A 19,502-nucleotide genomic window follows, 5' to 3' on the forward strand; every position below is an offset into this window, starting at 1 on the left:
CACTACACGTTTGTGATTTTCAAGCAATAAACAATGCCATATAAAAAATGTTTTGCCTTTTTCGAAATCTATCTTTGGTTGGCATAAAGTTCCTATAATATTTTTCATTCCCTTTATTTCCACTTTCTTCCTGAAATGTAAACCATGAGGTCCAAGTGCCTAAGATCTTTAGCAGGAAGAGCTATGTGAGTGGCTACTTTGCCTCAAGGAAAGGTACTCTGGGGTAGGTAACACAATTTATCAATTTTAGAATTTGACTTTTTTTTTTTTACATTTTGATCTAGAAAAAACTAACACTTGATTTTATTCAAGTTTTTATTCAGGATTGTGTTTCTTTCAGTCTCTAGCATGTTTACAAACTTGATTTGAATAACTCTGTTATGTATTGTATTTGTTTTTATATTTAGAAATACAAATGTACATAGTGTTTTACAAGGTATAAACACAAACAGGGTTTAGTAACAATGAAATTAAAATGTGAAAATAAGGAAGTCTGTGTTTAAGTGCTTAGGTGTTAAAGGTGTTTCAATACACAGTTGGGATGGGGTCCCTGCCCGGAAGAGCTTACAATCTATTGTATCAAGTATATTTCTAAAGTATGTATCAAGTATATTTTCTAAAATACTATTCGAGTTTCAAGGTCATTCGTAAAAAACTAACACTTGACTCGACCTTTGATAAATAACTCCCTTAAACAAATTTTCTCTATAACCATGAATGCCATGAACGTTATTAAAAGATCCAACTAAAAAAAAGTCGGAATGGAAAAAAATACTGAACGATGTACTAAAAATTATGAAAACCTCTACAACCTCTAAAAAACTTGCATTTTTCGTACAATTATTAGTAATAAAAATCCAAATCCAAAGTCTGTATCACTAAAATAAATGTCAGATAGGATCAGCACAGCTCCCACTGACATATAGGACCTCCATTGCTTTTACTTGATGAAGTTTTGTATTAGAGTTTTTCTAGGTTTTTAAGCTTAATAAATCTAAAATTTTTAGAGTTTTAGAGAGATTAAAAAACACATTTTAAGAGAAAAAAATTAAATTTGTGAGAAAAATAGAAATCCTTATGTTAGTAAATTGGCCCCTCAATATCTTGCAGCACAATTAATTCCTGGTTCTGATCATTTGCAGCTCTGGGGAGAGAAACAGGCCAATTCTGAATCTGGTTCTACATATACAGTAAAAATAAGTTTAAAAAAAATTACCTGTAGGTAGTGAAAAGTGAATATGTCCCATTTCGCTTTGTCAAAAAATTTGCAAAACTGCTGAAAAATTCACAACAAATAATAAGCAACAATTTTTTCGATGCAAAACGAATGTTTATCACTCCAAATGCATTAAAGACAAGGCTTTTTCCTAGTGTTGACCTTTTTGTCTTGGCAACTTTTTTGTCTTGACGACTTTTCAGCAATTTTTTTTTGTCACAGCGAATATTTGTCTCTGTTTTGCGAAAAAAATTGCAGCTGGAGAAATGTCACGATGGCGACAGGGCGATGATCCATCGTGCGGCGCTCGATTTCTCCTCCCTGCCTTCTTTTGGAGATAGCCTGGGTGCAGAGTTTGTATTTTTCCTGGAAATTTTTCCTTCACAGTCTTTGGGGGTTATGTAATAAAAACCACTACGTTTGCCCAGGAGCAGTAGCCCATAACAACCAATCAGCAAGTAGAATTTACTGGTCACCTGTTTAAAAGCAAACATCTTATTGGTTTCTATGGGTTACTGCTCCTGGGCAAACTTAGTGCTTTTATTATGTATGGGGGTATGTGTAAAGATTAAACTTTTCCTTTTGTCCCATAGTTATTTAAAGGACTGTATTAAAAAGTTAGATTACTTGTATGATTCCAGTGAAAAGATTTATTAATATTTGCATTTACATTTTGCAGTGATTTGCATAAATCTCGACTAGAAATCACCATTTATGGCACAACAGCAATGCAAAATGTATAAATCTGCACCGTAGTGTGTACTTTTTATACTATAGATAACAGCTTGCAAATTCTTTTTGTTATGAAAAACGACATGTTATAGCTTTAAAATATTGTCAAGTTAATATTTTTATTCCTAGTTGGACCTCCACCCCGGGTACATGCCTTGGAATCCATTGTGGAAATGTGTGTTTTAGGTTTTTCTATCTTTGAAATAGTTACTCAAGTAACAGCAGGTAAACACCCAGGATATATTGAGAGGCCTATTTATCAACAGTCTCATTTACATGGTTTTAGTGGTTTTTAAAAACCACAACTAAACTCACAAACTCAAAGGGGGCTATTTACTAAACCTCGATTTTTTGTGGTTGTGGTTTTTTTGGGGGGAAAATTGAATTTTTCAAGATGTATTATACCTGAAGCTACTGAAAAGTCTGAATCAGAAAATCCGCATCTCAAACCTGCAGAGGTCATGAAGAAGTCAATGGCAGATGTCCCTTTTACAATTTGAAGATATCGTGATCTGTGCTGGGTTTTGTCCGATAATCTGAAAAATTCAGGGTTTTAGGGCGATAACCAAAAAAAATTTAGCAATTTGGCTGTCAAATTTGTATGATTCAGGTTTTTGCTTGATGTCATGAGATTTATTTTAAAAAAAAACGAATTAAAAAATTATGAACAGAAAATTAGTCTGAACTCTGTGCTAAAAATACAAATACCTCGAAAACCTCTAAAAATTTTCAGGCAATTCCTAGTGAAGAAAAGTTCGAAAACCTCTTAAAGTTAATTGATTTAGAGTGGTCCAATAGGAACCGTGCAGCTCACATTGATTCCTATATGACCTCAACGATTTTTACCCAGCAAAGTTTTGTATTAGAGGTTTTTTGTGGTTTTTACACTTCATAAATCTCAAACATTTAGAGCATTTTTTTAAATGAGAAAACCACACATTTTTAGAGGTTCGTGGAAAAAAAATTGGAATCCAATTATTAGTAAATGGGCCCTGAGTGTCATTTTAGCCTTTGAAGATTTGTCCAAGGAAGGGTTACACTTTTCTTACGTTTTGAATTGAGCTTAAGTTATTTAATTTCCTTCACAGTCACATACTGTATCTGATTTGCTCTAATTCCTTGCTGCCATAAAGCAGCACACCTGTGCCGAAACAGCAAGCAGTTTAACAAAATGATGCTAGAGGATGTTTAGACACTGAAATGATACAGTCATTACAACATCGGTAAACATGCTGCCTTCCTTTTCTTATGTTCCATTGTATAATGACGTCTTAAATGGATAAAACTGATCTGCCTTTCAGTAACCCAACTTGCAGACCTCTAAAATACAAATGATGTTGCAATTGATTTCCTATAGGAAATGCTTTCAGGCTCCTTCATACCACCATGCAGTTGGGCAGTGGGATCCTTATGTCATGCCTAGTTCTTGGTTAAAATATTTCTCTCCTTTAAATGTTAAAGGGAGTCTTTGATGAGACATGCAAACATTTGAAACACATTGTAACAAACATTGTATTAATGCAAAACTTGGAAGGGTTTATATTACCGTATATACTCGAGTATAAGCCGAGTTTTTTAGCATCCAAAATGTGCTGAAAAAGTCTACCTCAGCTTATAATCGAGTCAGTGGGCAGTAGCTGAGATTGCAGTTACTTTTAATCATTCCTATACGAACAGTTCACTTGGGGAGAGACTGCAATATCACACAGCGCCCTCTGTTGGTTATATGAAGGATTAACAGTGACTGCAATATCACACAGTGCCCTCAGTAATCCGTTTGGCAATTCTCTGTCACCATCAACTTTGCAAAGAAGTCCGGTTGATCACTGGGGGGGTTGCTTTAGTGGAATGTGCGCTGCTGGGAGACAGGGCTGTAGTTGTGTCTATGCTTATACTAGAGTCAATAAGTTTTCCCAGTTTTCGTAGGTAAAATTAGGTACCTCGTCTTATACTCGGGTCGGCTTATACTCGAGATATACTCGGTATATTAATAATTATATATTATATCTTATATATTTATATTGATATACCCAAGTGCTAGAAAGCTCCTTAGAGCAGAATTCACCTAGCACATTCATCTACTGAGCTCTGTGCCTTGAACTTCTTGTTCCTTTGTTTAAAGATCAGCCATTAAAATCAGAGCATGGCACTCAGGAGTCTATCTATCTATCTATCACAGGAGTCCCCAACCTTTTTTACCAATGAGCCACATTCAAATTTAGATTTGGGGAGCAACACAAGCATGAAAATAGTTCCTGGGGGTGCCAAATAAGGGCTATGATCAACTATGTGTTAGCCCCTATGCTTCCAAGCCACAATTTCAAAAATAAGCATCTGCTTTGAGGACACTGAGAGCAACAGTCAAGAAGTCGGTGAGCAAAACATTGCTCGCAAATCCAAGTTGGGGAACACTGATCTTTTAACCATCTATCTATCTATCTATCTATCTATCTATCTATCTATCTATCTATCTATCTATCTATCTATCTATCATCTATCTATCTATCTATCATCTTTCATCTATCTATCTATCTATCTATCTATCTATCTATCTATCTATCTATCTATCTATCTATCTATCATCTATCTATCTATCTATCTATCTATCTATCTATCTATCTATCTATCAATCATTTTTCATCTATCTATCTATCATCTATCTATCTATCTATCATCTATCTATCTATCTATCTATCAATCATTTTTCATCTATCTATCATCTATCTATCATCTTTCGTCTATCTATCATTTATCTATCTATGTAGAGAGAGAGGGAGAGAGAGTTTAAGATGGCTGTACTCTGGCTTACTTCCCAAAGCTTATGGACAACTTCCTGAGCATCCAACTGTGTATTATAATACTGTGGCATTTGCTTATTCTGCTCTTCTGCTTTTTGGATGCTGCAGTAAAATGCACACATGGGATAATAAAAGGAATGAAGTTGTTATGTTTTATAATGTAGGGACTGAATGGCTAAAGAGTTGATCATCTCATTATTAGAAGCAGTAGATTTCCTTTTTATGACAGCGTCTGTTGCATTTTTATGGACAATTCAGCCCTAGGATGCCTTGAGTAAGCACATTTCATAAAATATGCTATCTTGCTGCTCTTTAAAATTGGATCTTTTGTCAAGTAGTGGGATTCTCTTGTTCCCTGTCTCAAATATATGTATTTTTAATTGCAAAAGACAAAGGCTCTGATATATTGCCAAAAATGCCCCAATATAGGCACTTGTCTTGCCCATTCTAATGATCTGAGATTTTAGCTAAGGAATTAGATTCAATTGGTTTAATCTAAAAATATATGGAAGGTATACTAGCACAGTTAAAAACCCTTACCAATGTAGATAGGTGTCAAGACCGCCGGGAGCGCGAGGAGTCGCGTCCGCTCCCGGCGGCGAAGAATCCAAGATGGCGGCGCCCAGGGAACCCACGTGGGTTCCGACGCCGGCGTTGTGACGCCAGCACGGCGCGACGGTCGCAGGCGCGCTGACGCTGGCGCAAGGGCGCCAAATTCAAAGATAAAAGGACGCCTGAGACGCCAAGATGGCGCCCGAAAATAGGATCCTGTTCCCTGAGAGATTCCTGGGTTCCCTTGCTGTTTTTCCCTGCTTATATCTGCCTGATTCCTTGTTGTGACCCCTTGCCTGGACTTGGACTTCGCTGTTACTCTGCCTGCCTTTGACCCCGTGCCTTGCCCTGGACTTTGTTGTATTCCGCCTGCCTTCTGACCTGTGCTTGGACTTTGATTATTCTCTTGCCTAACCCCTGGATACCACGACCCTGATCCCTCCTGAGGGGCTTCCTTCTAGATCCGGACTACTCCCCAGAGGGGGCTCCCGGCTCCCTGACATTATTTTCGGGCCATGGATCCTTCTGAGGAAGCCACACCTCATGTCGGACGAGCGCTCCGCGGACTGGCATCCCGCATGGAGGACTACGAAAACCAGCAGGTTCGCATTGGGCAAGCACTCGATGTCCTGCTAGCTCAAGTGCCTTCTGCGCCCTCCGCTGCTCCACCTACTGGAGATCCCCCCATGGCGGCAGCCTCTACGAACGCAAGCTACCCGACAGGTGAGCCTCGCATTCCACCTCCCCCTCGCTTCAGTGGGGGACCCACAAGCCTGTAGGGGATTTGCCACACAATGCCAAATTCAATTTGAGTTCCAACCCACACAGTTTCCAAGTGAGCGTTCCAAGGTGGGGTATGTGATGTCTCGTTTGGAAGGCAAGCCACTGGAGTGGGCAACGTCTCTTTGGGAGAAGAATTCCCCGGTGACTTATGATGTTAAAGAATTTCTCCAAGCTTTTCGCATAGTCTTTGATGCTCCAGGTCGGGTTACGAACGCCCCTGCCCGTCTCTTGCAGCTCCGGCAGGGAAGCCGCAGTGTCAATGAGTACGCTATAGACTTCCGAACTCTGATGGCGGAGACTTCCTGGTGTGATGACGCTTACAAGGCCGTATACTACCAAGGCCTATCCATCCGCATCAAAGATGATCTCGTCTCCAGAGAGACTCCTGACACCCTGGAAGGGCTGATCGCTCTATCCATTAAGGTTGACACCCGTCTCAGAGAACACCAGGTGGAGAGAGAGCGCAGCAGACGATTTTCTCCCATGTTGGCCCCTCGCTTTCAAAGGCCGATTCTGCAAGCATCCGCTGTCCCTGTGACTCATGTGTCCACGTCTCCCCTGGAGGAACCTATGCAAGTAGGAAAGGCTCGCCTCTCCGAGCAGGAAAGACTCCGAAGACGTACGGCAGGTCTCTGTTTGTACTGTGGTGGGCATTCCCATTTTGCCAACGCCTGTCCTGCCAAAGCCAAGAGTTTTGTACCCCGAGGTATGTCTCAGGTTTCTCATGTAGGGGGCATCACTCGAGGGCCTCAGGAGAAGTATCAAGAAAATTCACGCAGACTTCTCCTTCCTTTGCAGATTCACCTGGCAAGTAAATCTATCTTCGAAAGGGCCTTCCTCGACTCCGGAGCGGATGGCAATTTCATGGACGCCTTCTTTGCCGAACGCATGAAGATTCCCCTGCTTCCATTGTCTTCACCCCTGCGAATTACCGCCATAGATGACAAACCCCTGGAGTTTGAATTCGTCACAATGTTCACGGCGGAACTATCCGTACAAGTTGGGGCGCTGCATCAAGAAAAACTTTCTTTCTTCATCATTCCCTGCCCTTCTACTCCAGTAATATTGGGTCTTCCGTGGTTACGTCTGCATAACCCCACCATAGACTGGTCCACTGGGCAGATCTCTCGTTGGAGTTTATTTTGCCTGCAACATTGCCTTCCGCCAAAACCCCTCGAGAAGGTGAATGTCTCCACTGCGGAACTAAAGACTTTGCCCTCCACTTACCAGGGGTTTTCTGATGTGTTTTGTAAAAAGTCTGCCAGAGTTCCTTCCCCCACATCGCTCCTACGACTGTCCGGTTGAACTCCTGCCAGGAGCTATGCCCCCCAGAGGGCGCACCTACCCTCTCTCTCCTGCAGAGACTACCGCTATGAAGGAGTACATCCAAGAAAATCTCCAGCGGGGGTTTATCCGCCCTTCTACCTCTCCTGCAGGGGCTGGGTTCTTCTTCGTGGAGAAGAAGGACGGAGGCCTTCGGCCTTGTATAGACTATCGGGGTCTGAATAAGATCACCGTGAAAAACAGGTACCCCCTGCCCTTGATTGCCGAGCTCTTTGACCAGCTGAAAGGGGCAAAGATTTTCTCCAAGTTGGATCTCCGGGGGGCCTACAACCTCATTCGCATCCGGGAGGGTGACGAATGGAAGACGGCATTCAACACTCGGGATGGGCACTATGAATATCTTGTTATGCCCTTCGGCCTTTGCAATGCCCCTGCCGTCTTCCAGGAGTTTGTTAATGATGTGTTCCGAGATCTCCTAGGAAGGTTCGTAGTCGTATACTTGGACGACATCCTGATCTTTTCCAAGGACCTTGAAAGTCATCGCTCCCAGGTGAAGGAGGTACTCTCTCGTTTGAGGAAGAACTCTCTCTTCGCCAAGTTGGAGAAGTGTGTCTTCGAGGTATCCAAGATCCCCTTCCTAGGATACATTATCTCTCCAGAGGGATTTGAGATGGACCCCGTGAAAGTGTCGGCCATCCAGGAGTGGCCTCTCCCACTGAGTACCAAGGCAATCCAGAGATTCATCGGATTTGCTAATTATTATCGACAGTTCATCCGGGGGTTCTCTTCCCGCATTGCACCTATCCTGGCCCTCGTCCGGAAAGGGGGTAAACCCAGCCTGTGGCCTCCATCTGCCATAGAAGCCTTTCAGTCCTTGAAAGAGGCCTTCACGTCCGCTCCTGTTCTCCGACATCCCAATCCTGCACTACCCTTCTGCATCGAAGTTGATGCTTCTGAAGTCGGAGCCGGAGCTATCCTGTCTCAGAGACACTCCACTGATGGAAAATTGCACCCCTGTGCGTTTTTCTCCAAGAAGTTCTCATCCGCAGAGCAGAACTATGATGTCGGAAATCGAGAACTCTTAGCAGTCAAGCTTGCCCTTGAAGAATGGCGTCACCTCCTGGAGGGCTCTGAAATTCCTGTCCAGATTTTCACAGATCACAAGAATCTGGAGTTTATACAGTCCCTCAAGAGGCTAAATCCCAGACAAGCCAGGTGGGCCCTTTTCTTTTCCCGATTTAACTTTGTTTTGACTTATCGCCCAGGTTCCAAGAATCTGAAGGCCGATGCCTTGTCTCGTAGCTTCACTCCGGTGGACCGTGACCCTGAGAGGCAGGAACCAATCATTCCACCAGTCAAGATCATTGCCTCTCTGTATCCCCAATTTGCCGACCAGATTCTGGCTGGGCAGTCTTCGGCTCCTCAAGATACTCCGATTGGCATGGCCTTCGTCCCTCCAGAACTTCGCCTGGCCATCCTGCAACAAACCCACTGCTCCAGGCAAGCTGGACATCCTGGTCCGGCCAAGACCCTTGAACTCTTGAGGCGCCTAGTCTGGTGGCCTGATATCCGCAAGGATGTAAAGGACTTTGTGGCTGCTTGTAATGTCTGTGCCACTTCTAAGCCTAGCCATTCCCGCCCCAGCGGGTTGTTACAGCCTTTGCCGGTTTCCCTCTCGTCCGTGGACGCACCTCTCTATGGACTTTATTGTCGAACTTCCTCCCTCCGGTGGGAATACTGTGATCTGGGTTGTCATTGACCGCTTCAGCAAATGGCCCATTTCATCCCTTTGAAGAAGTTACCCTCTGCGGTGGAATTATCTCAACTCTTTATTAAGTACATCTTCCGCCTGCATGGTTTCCCGGTGGAGATCGTCTCCGACAGAGGCACCCAGTTTACGCCAAGTTCTGGCGTTCTCTATGTAAAGACTTGGGAATAACACTTAAATTTTCGTCTGCCTACCACCCGCAGACGAATGGGGCAGCTGAACGTGTGAACCAAGCCTTAGAACAGTTCCTGAGGAACCACGTGTCTCTTTGCCAGGACGATTGGTCTGACCTCCTCCCGTGGGCGGAGTTTGCTCATAATAATGCATGTCATTCCTCCACAGGAAGGTCCCCCATTTATGGTGGTGTATGGACAGCATCCTCAAGCCTTTCCTCAGGACTTCGTGTTGTCGGACGTCCCGGCTGCAGATGATCTGGCAGCCCATATGCTTGCTATTTGGGCTGCAACCAAGTCTAATCTAGAGAAGTGTGCTCTAGTCCACAAGACTTTCGCGGATCGCCGTAGAAGGCCCTCTCCTCCCTTCAAGGTGGGTGATTGTGTCTGGCTCTCTTCCAGGAATATTCGCTTGAAGGTGCCATCTCCCAAGTTGGGTCCGAAGTTCCTGGGTCCGTTCCCCATCTTGGAGATAATTAACCCTGTAGCCATCAGACTTCAACTCCCACCAGAGATGAGAATCCCCAACGTGTTCCACGTCTCCCTGGTGAAGCCCACCGTCTCCAACCGTTTCTCTGGTGTCCAATCTCCTCCTCCTGCTGTCTCTGTGGAGGGTCAACAAGAATTCGAGGTGGAGAGAATCCTTGATTCCAGAATCTCCAGAGGGTCCCTTCAATACCTCATCCATTGGAAGGGCTTTGGCCCCGAAGAATGCTCTTGGGAGGGACACCGTGATGTGCATGCTCCTCGTTTGGTAAGAGACTTCCACTCCAAGTTTCCCCAGAAACCAAGTCCCGGTGGTCCTGAGGCCCCCCGTGAGGGGGGGGGGGTACTGTCAAGACCGCCGGGAGCGCGAGGAGTCGCGTCCGCTCCCGGCGGCGAAGAATCCAAGATGGCGGCGCCCAGGGAACCCACGTGGGTTCCGACGCCGGCGTTGTGATGCCAGCACGGCGCGACGGTCGCAGGCGCGCTGACGCTGGCGCAAGGGCGCCAAATTCAAAGATAAAAGGACGCCTGAGACGCCAAGATGGCGCCCGAAAATAGGATCCTGTTCCCTGAGAGATTCCTGGGTTCCCTTGCTGTTTTTCCCTGCTTATATCTGCCTGATTCCTTGTTGTGACCCCTTGCCTGGACTTGGACTTCGCTGTTACTCTGCCTGCCTTTGACCCCGTGCCTTGCCCTGGACTTTGTTGTATTCCGCCTGCCTTCTGACCTGTGCTTGGACTTTGATTATTCTCTTGCCTAACCCCTGGATACCACGACCCTGATCCCTCCTGAGGGGCTTCCTCCTAGATCCGGACTACTCCCCAGAGGGGGCTCCCGGCTCCCTGACAATAGGGAGGCATGCACACCACCTGAGCCATCAGCTAGGGAAACAGAAACCTGTTAAGAAGAAAAAGGGCAGTTTGATGCTTCAGATAAAACTGCTGAAAAAAAGTAATTTGTTATAAAAAGTCAATGTACAACCAGTTATACAGCTTAGTGCTGTCGTAACCCTATTTATCTTTTGTAGACTTATTTTCTTTCCAAGATGCACCGTTCTTCTTGTTTCATTGTATTATTTAACTGTTTATTCAGATGATCTTAATCAGGTTATTCATAAAACCTAATCATGTTAGTTTGAGTTACTCTATCATCTTCATAACAATTAGCTGGGTCCTCCTATTTTACTCTATTGGTATTGTCATACATTTGGAGCATTTAGAGCACATACAGTAGCATTCAAACAAGGTTAGGTTCCACGGAGACAAAAAATGGTCATCATTAGTGAGCAAGATAGGGAACTTTTTTATCCCTAAAAAAATATCAGCCCATATTTTTACCTGACTTTGTACGTCTCAGTTGAGTGCAGAAAGTTAAACAAGAGAAAAGTAAACCAAGGCACAATAGTCGCTATAAATCCCTATGCATCCAGTGGCTACCCATACAGCAGACACCGACCTGGGGTAGGGTAAAGGGGTCCAGCTTAGGGCCACCCGGCCGCTATTTTGCCGGCCTAGCCGGTAAAACACCTGCCAAGGCTGGGGCCGGTATTACAAATTTACCGGCAATGTAGCTGCCAGTAAATTTTTAATACACCTAACAAAAGCCTGTGGCCTGCCCCCAGTCTGGTCAAAACTCACCTTTTTGACAGCTTCTGGCCAATCGTACGTTGTGGCTCCACCCCTTTGACATCACGGCCCGCCCTTTTTTTCCCGCCCCCTCCACCGGGCGGTGGAAATTTTATTAAAAGGTGGCAACCCTAACGGGCAGATGTATTAAGGGTCGAATATCGAGGGTTAATTAACCCTCGATATTCGACTGGCGAATTAAAATCCTTCGACTTTGAATATCGAAGTCGAAGGATTTTGCACAAATCGTTCGATCGAACGTTTCGAAGGATTTTAATCCATCGATTGAAGTATTATCCTTCGATCAGAAAAAACTTGGAAAGCCTATGGGGACCTTCCCCATAGACTAACATGGAATTCGGTAGCTTTTAGGTGGCGAACTAGGGGGTTGAAGTTTTTTCTTAAAGACACAATACTTTGACTATCGAATGGTCGAATAGTCGAACGATTTTTAGTTCGAATCGTTCGAAGTCGAAGTCGTAGTTGAAGGTCGAAGTAGCCCATTCGATGGTCGAAGTAACCAAAAAAACACTTCGAAATTCAAAGTTTTTTTTCCTCTATTCCTTCACTCGAACTTAGTGAATGTGCCCCTAACTGTATGGTATAAATATTTTTATCAGATATGGTCCACATCAGAGCCCACCTAGCTTGTGAGTCCTCCAGCAAGATGCACACAGATACTGTGAAAAACTTCTGCATACACTGGTGCTGTCCAGGACCTCCATGGAGAACCAATTTAATTTTATAAAAATACTATGTGGTACAGATATTGTGCAGTTGCATTGTGCAGTGCGCTAGACTTGAGAGTTTCTTGCCTAAACACTCGTCTGAGAACAGCGCTGGCTTATGCGGGAGTTTTTCCACTGTATGGTACTTCATCATAAATTTGCCAGCTGGCTTATTTACGGCTGGCTGGGAGCAAACTAGGGGATGGGCCTGAAGGGGGGGAGGGTTGGGCTTAAGCGCATGTGCTGAGCCCCCTCCAAAATATTTTACCGGGGGGCCCAGCCTGAACAAGGTACTCAACTGACTACATCTCTGGCTACTATACCACAAATCCTTTTGAGAACATAATGAATTATATTATAGTATTGTATTATGTGAAATCATAGGGAAGATTGAGCTCAGCCAGCCTTAGAGAATGGCAGCTCAGAGAAGACACATTCATAGAAAGTAAAAAAACAATATAACAATATAAAGCAACACTTAACCAATAATATTTACCTTTGGCAAATACAGAAATAAAAAAGAAATATAGCAGCCTTTTAAAATAACTGGAGCAGTCATTTTATGAGAACTTGATAAGTTATAAAGTGAATTGGGGTATAGAGAGAAGTGTGTAAAAAACCAAGTAATCTGATAGATCTGCAATATGAAATCATAAGGATGACTTCTAAAACTCTTTGCTTAGCAACTGCCTTTTCCACAACATTTACAACACGTGGAAACACCATTTACGCCTCATGTCATGGAAAGCATCTGCAAAACATTGCTGAATAACAATAAGGAAAGATTAAAAAGTATTTTAAAGCTCTGTTCGTAATGTAACGATAAAACTAGCTCCAGGAACTGTGATCATATTCAGCCCTGTAGACTCATTGTGACCACAACACTCAACATATGGAGAAATATAAAGCTTAGCGAGAACAAATGTCATAAATACTATATAGTCGGGGATACTGGCTCCATGGTGATAACTGTCTTCTGCTTGAGGAGACTAGAATTGACACCAGGTTTGAATTATTGCAGTTGAATGCCTCGGAATCTCTGGTTTATAAATAAGACTTGATAAAGTGCCAAAATAATTGTCTGGTGAGATGATAAGGAAACGTTTATTCAGAATATCCTGTCTTGTGAGAACCTGAAGCTAGCTGTGTCTTTTAGGAATGAACTTGGCTTAATACACAGTACAAAGCTCAAGTGCATCTACCTCTTCCAACCAGGTGTTTTATAGAATTGAAACTCTCATCCTTCTCGGCAGGTGGTTAGATGAGAATGAGGGGAGTGGTTGTTCTAAGAAGAAAGAAAGGTCAAGATTGTAAATTGTGGGATTGCCAAGAAACTCTGTAATGTGGCCCATGAACTTTCCATTCAAAGAAAAATCCTATGAATCTGAAATGTATATTCAGCACTATAAATGTATTTTTGGAGAGTTTGTTCCTGTAGGGGCCACGTGTGCTAATCTGCACCTGCATTGGATAGTTGCAGGGATATAAACTCTGCTGCTCTCCCAGGATTCCATATGACCAAGGAACATCTCTAATCAGCTGTGTCTTCCTAGAAATGCTTTTCATGATGGTCTCCTGTTTACAAAACAGTCGCAATAAAGGATGAAAGGAGGGGACTGTAAACTGGGAATCTAATTGTCTACCTTACAAAGACCAAACATGGAATGGCTTCAATTACCCTGTATAGCCTGTTTTTTTTGCAATGAAAATAGTAGGCAAAAAGAATATTCAACACAAGCCCCATTCACTGAACTTAAATACTTTAATAATTAAATATTTTAACAATTAAAACTGTCTTTGCGGATTATCCAGATATGAAGAGGTGGCATTTGTGTGCCATTTTTCGATCTTGGGAGAGCCATGGGAATTTATCCTGGCTGATTTATTTAAATCGATTTTGCTGTTTTATGCCCTTGTTTTAAAAGCTATAGGCCCAAATGTAGCTTAAAGGAGAAGGAAAGCCATCTTGCACTTGCGGGTGCCAAATGTTAGGCATCCCCAAGTGATTGTATTGACTTACCTGATTTTACTAGTGAGCACCATGGAGTGATCCTCTTCCGGCTTCTTCTTTCATCAAATTTCCCGGGGCAAACGCATGAGCAGTAAAACGAAATAGCCAACTTTTTAGTTAAAGTTTGGCTTTTTATTCTACTGTGTATGCGCAGCCGCACGAAGAAAGAGGAAGACGGAAGAGGATCGCTCCGTGGTGCTCGCTGGAATAACCCGGCCTGTGCAGTTTTCTGCTGATAGGAGCACCGGCCCGGGGTTTCATGTAAGTAAATTTAATCATAAAAACTTGGGGTGCCTAACATTTGGCACTCCCAAGTGCACAAAGACTTTCCTTCTCCTTTAAGAATCCTTACAATCAGAGATAATTCAAAATAAGCTTTTATTAATAAAGGTACTGTTCCAAAGCAGCCACTAAAAGTCAGAGAATTCCAAGTGAATGGCTGCCAACTAGTGATGAGTGAGATTTTTCACCAGGCATGGATTTGCTGTGAAATTCCGCTGCAACCTTTTGTTCTAAAAAGCCACAGAAAAAAAAAATGCAGCAAAAGAAGCCCACTGACTGCTGACTATTCAGAGAAAAAATATTAGTAGGTCATTTAGTAATGCTTGTGTTTAAGTCTTGGACACACCAAAAACTAACATCCACATTGAATGCACAAACTTTTATTCTGCTTCTGAGGTTCTCAATTTTTTTTCTACACTCATCTGGCATTCGGGACACTGCTCTTTCATGGTTTACATCTTATCTGTCTGACCGTTCCTTTAAAGTTTCCTTCTCTAACTCTACTTCTACTACTTTCCCACTCTCTGTTGGAGTTCCTCAAGGCTCTGTTCTTGGCCCCCTGCTGTTCTCGCTCTATACAACTTCACTAGGAAAACTCATTCAGTCATTTGGACTTCAGTATCACCTTTATGCTGATGACACCCAACTCTACTTGTCTACTCCTGATCTTTCTAACTCTGTCCTTTCCCAAGTCACAGACTGTCTCTCTGCTGTCTCCTCCTGGATGTCACAGCGCCACCTGAAACTGAACCTTTCTAAAACAGAACTCATTATATTTCCTCCAAGATCTTCCCCTGTCCCTCAGATATCACTCACCGTAAACAACACCACCTTTCATTCCACCACACAGGCACGCTGCCTAGGAGTCATCTTAGACTCTCATCTGTCTTTTTCACCACACATTCAAACACTTGCAAAATCTTGCCATATTCAACTGCGCAACATTGCTCGAATACGACCATATCTCAGTTCAGAATCAACTAAAACACTGATTCAGTCTCTCATCATCTCCCGCCTTGATTACTGCAACTTACTCCTCACAGGTATTCCAACAAGTCACCTTTCACAACTCCAATCTGTTCTAAACGCGGCCGCTAGACTCATTCATCTAGCTCGCCGCTCAACATCAGCTGCTCCCATATGTATGTCCCTTCACTGGCTCCCAATCTCTTCTAGAATCAAATTCAAATTACTTACACTCACATTCAAGGCCCTTAATAATGAAACCCCTCCCTATATTTCATCTCTAATCTCCAAATACACTCCTTCACGAAACCTACGCTCTGCTTCTGATCTTCGCCTCACTTCTCCTCTGGTCACTTCTGCCCATTCTCGTCTACAAGACTTCTCTCGGGCTTCTGCTTTTCTCTGGAACTCTCTGCCACAAGCTGTCAGACTTTCTCCTTCCTTCCAAACTTTCAAGCGCTCCTTAAAGACCCATCTGTTTAAAGAGGCCTATTCGTTGTACCTTAATTAATCATTGCTATATCAAAAATGACAAAGTGTTTATACAATCCTAATGTCTCAATTGTACCCTAACCTTTTAGTTTGTAAACCCTATTGTACTCTGTAATCCTTGTCTGTTATCCACCATTTATTCCCTGTTTGCTATAACTGCAGTAAAGCACTGCGTATCTTGACAGCGCTATATAAATAAATGATGATGATTGAATGCACAAACTTTTATTCTGCTTCTGAGGTTCTCAATTTTTTTGCTGTATTATAATCAGAATCAGAATCACGACCTAAACAATATTAATAACTTTCCTTTGAGCTGAAGAGGGCTGATAAAATGTTGGATTACATATGTAATAAGAATTACTGGTGTCAGAAGTCATTCATTTGTCTGAAGCAATTTCAGGTCAACAGAAGAGGAGAAAGTACAAGGCATTTGTGTTGGTGCAAATGTGATGTGTGCAAGGAGCTGCTGCTACTAACTAACTAACTCACAAGGGTAATGTAATAAAAGTTGCAACATTTGCACAAACACATAGCACCTTGTACTTTCAAGAGGTAATCACTAAATACATTTTGTTGTTGTGGGATTCTGGTCCTGGTGGAGATATTTTGAGAAACTTGGTTTGTTTTGAAAAAGTACAAGTAGAAGTCATCACATTTTCTCAGGTTTTGATAAATACTACTGCTCATATGTACCATTTGTCATTCTATGCTAATAAGTGACAGGAGAAGCATTAGTGAGAATTATTTGTCCTGACAGGATGAAGCAGAAACAAACTAAGGGACGGAGCAAAGATAATGATAAGGGTTGGTCTGTCTGCTCTGCTTTATATTTAACCACCAAAACAGTGATCGGCAGCTATAACTGACATCATATATGTACATTCTAAAATATTTATTCTTTTTACCTTGTACTGAAGGGAATATTTTCTTTTATGTTTTCCTGTGAGTCTGCAAGTATTCTGAAACCCTGTCTAGTGCACAAAACTGGCATTTTAAAAGTGTTGATGTCCAAGAAAACAGGGAAACTGGTTTTGTTCTGAAACCAGCTTTTTGTCCCAAACAGTGTTTTAACCAAACTCAATTTTTTGATAAAAGGAAATGTATGGCATAAGAAATGCTTGGTAATGTCACCCTCTCTAGCCTGATATACACCACACACATCATTGCATTGTTAAGCAGCAACCAAGGCATCATATTCTTTTTTAATATTTTTGATCTCTGTTTTTCCAAAAATGATTATAGAGGTAGTATGTAGGATGTAGATGAAGTATCTTTCAACAAAGTAAATTGGCTTTGTTTGGAAATAACCAAGTACACACAATAACTAAGTAACATTTACCTAAAAATATTAATTTCAATTTTTTTTAAATTACCAGGTTTTAGGTGGCAATCTTTTTATTTTTTGAAAAAACACCATAATGGGGGGCGGGGAGAGTAGAAGCAGTCGACACAGGAAAATGCAAAAGAACTAAAGAACTCATTTGATTTCAAAGATTAGCCCCAAATGTGAAGCTTGAAGAAATATAGATCTGCCCTATTGTTTTCAATGGAAACCATTATAGTGACTGTACATGGGACGATTTTTTATTTTAAACAAATAATGCCATTTTTTCTCAGATATTAATATAAAGATATACTGTACAGTGTTGATATACTTTGGCTTGTAACTGCAAATGTGTTTTAAAATAAAAAGGTTTCAAACTGTTCAAAATGCGTGGGGCAGTGTGCTTCATTTGGAGAGCCGAGAATTGCATACTGTGTTTTGATTGGAGTGCTGGGGTGGGTAGAGGAGGCATAGGAGCACCCTCCCCTTCTGCCCAATCCCCGCCCCACCTTACATGTCATTCTGAGGTGCCAGGATGCGCATCTTTTTAATCCAGTGGTCAGTGCAGGGCACATCGTCCAAGGGGGCACAAATGCTTAGGAAATTAGTACAAAGGGATGTGCACTTGAGATTTTGTTTTTGTTTTTAACTGAAGGAGAGCGATTGCTACAGAGGTTGACTCTCTGTGTATAAGAGCCTCTCTGTGTAATAGGCTTTATTTATAGCCTATACTGTATGTCAAGCTGCAAGTCTTATATTTTCCCTTTAATGCAAAGTTCAGAAGCAGCATATAAAAAAAACATGGAGACTGAACATAATTTCAGTTTTGCTAAATAGCTGCTCTCCAATGGAAATAACAACGTTTCATGAAGGAAGATTACAATCTCCAAATACACACCACATACATAAATGTAAAAGTTTCCCCACAGATAACACATAAAATGTTGCGTTAGAAAGGAAGTGAAAGGCTATTACACATGCTGTGGGTTCCACAGATGATAGCAATGTTGCATGAATTATAGTCTTCACGCTTCATATGGTACAGAAATGGGTCTACATGTGTATGAGCAGAAATAGAAACACGCTACAGATATAATAGTGCAACCCATTTACTAGGAGAGCCATTATATAGAAAGCGCTCATTTTAAATATCGCTGTCTATCTGCCTATGTCCAGTTTTTTATGTATAACATAGTAGTATCTTGTATTTAGCATGACTGTAACATGCATAATGAAAAAGTGTATAACTCAGGGTGCAGGAGAGCCCATGGACCCAAGTGAACGTACAGCCAGATGCTGAAGGCCAAGCAGCACCCTACCATGAAGCAGAGAAATATAGTGAGATGGGTCAAAGGTCAAGGATACCAATCAGCAAAGTCCGAATCCTTGCAGAATTCAAAGCAGACAAAACAGGTTTAAATTCTGTGGAGCACAGAATCAAGAGCAGCAATGGCTTCAGCAAGGACTGGTATCTGAGCCAAGCTTGGGCAGGAGCAGAGTAGGGGTTTAAACATTGAGACTGGCACAGAGACAGTTCAATTTCCATGAAGAGATGCAAGGTTGTCTGTGCGCACCTGCTCATGGGTTCAAGATTATGCAGTATATTTAATCAAATATTGTACTCTCATATCCCAATTTTTGCCAATAGACATTCCTGACTGTGTGCTCAGTGACTGGTTTCTCTTTTTAGTTTATTCTTTCCTGTATATATTTGCCAACTGAACACTGCTCTATCATTTCTGCCAGTCTGTTATGTTAATGAGATATTTTTCAATGTAGTTTGTCTCTTTACGAGTATTAAGAATATTTCTCATCACAGGTGACAGGAGAGAGGTTCACTTTGTCAAATGCGGTGGTTGGTGATATGATCAAGACTATGATCTAATGGTTCATATGATCAAGACTTTTTGCTTTGATTCTGGGAATGTTATTATATTAACAAACTCTTGTAACCACGGACCACGAAACGTGTCAAAGCTATGGAGCTATTGGGCTCATTACGCTCTGTTTTCACTTTTTAACAATTTTCAAATAAACGGATGTTTTAAACTTGCTGGTGCTCCGTGGTTACAAGAAATTGTTGATAGACACGCTTCGGGAGCGTTTTTCACGTAGCAGCGCAGAAGCTGTACATCGACGGGTCCGTGAGTGCTCCCTACTCTCCTTTTCTCTCGTATATTACAGTCTAAATGTTATTATATTAGCCTAATCCTTCATTTTCATACTCTGGGGTTTGTTATTTTAGATATTTTTATTTAAAGTGAAGTTTAAAGAAAACG

At 42.1% G+C, this 19,502-nt stretch overlaps 1 long non-coding RNA gene across 1 annotated transcript in view; it reads right to left on the reverse strand.

Annotated features, from left to right (window-relative positions):
* Positions 1–10,657: 10,657 nt before the first annotated feature.
* Positions 10,658–19,502, reverse strand: part of LOC121393817 — a 78,936-nt gene continuing 70,091 nt past the window's right edge. Inside the window, exon 3 of the long non-coding RNA XR_005961384.1 lies at positions 10,658–10,689. This is a non-coding gene — a long non-coding RNA (uncharacterized LOC121393817). The remainder of the gene's footprint in view (positions 10,690–19,502) is intronic.

The sequence above is a fragment of the Xenopus laevis genome, chromosome 5L (assembly GCF_017654675.1).
Source record: "Xenopus laevis strain J_2021 chromosome 5L, Xenopus_laevis_v10.1, whole genome shotgun sequence".
Lineage (NCBI taxonomy): Eukaryota > Metazoa > Chordata > Amphibia > Anura > Pipidae > Xenopus > Xenopus laevis.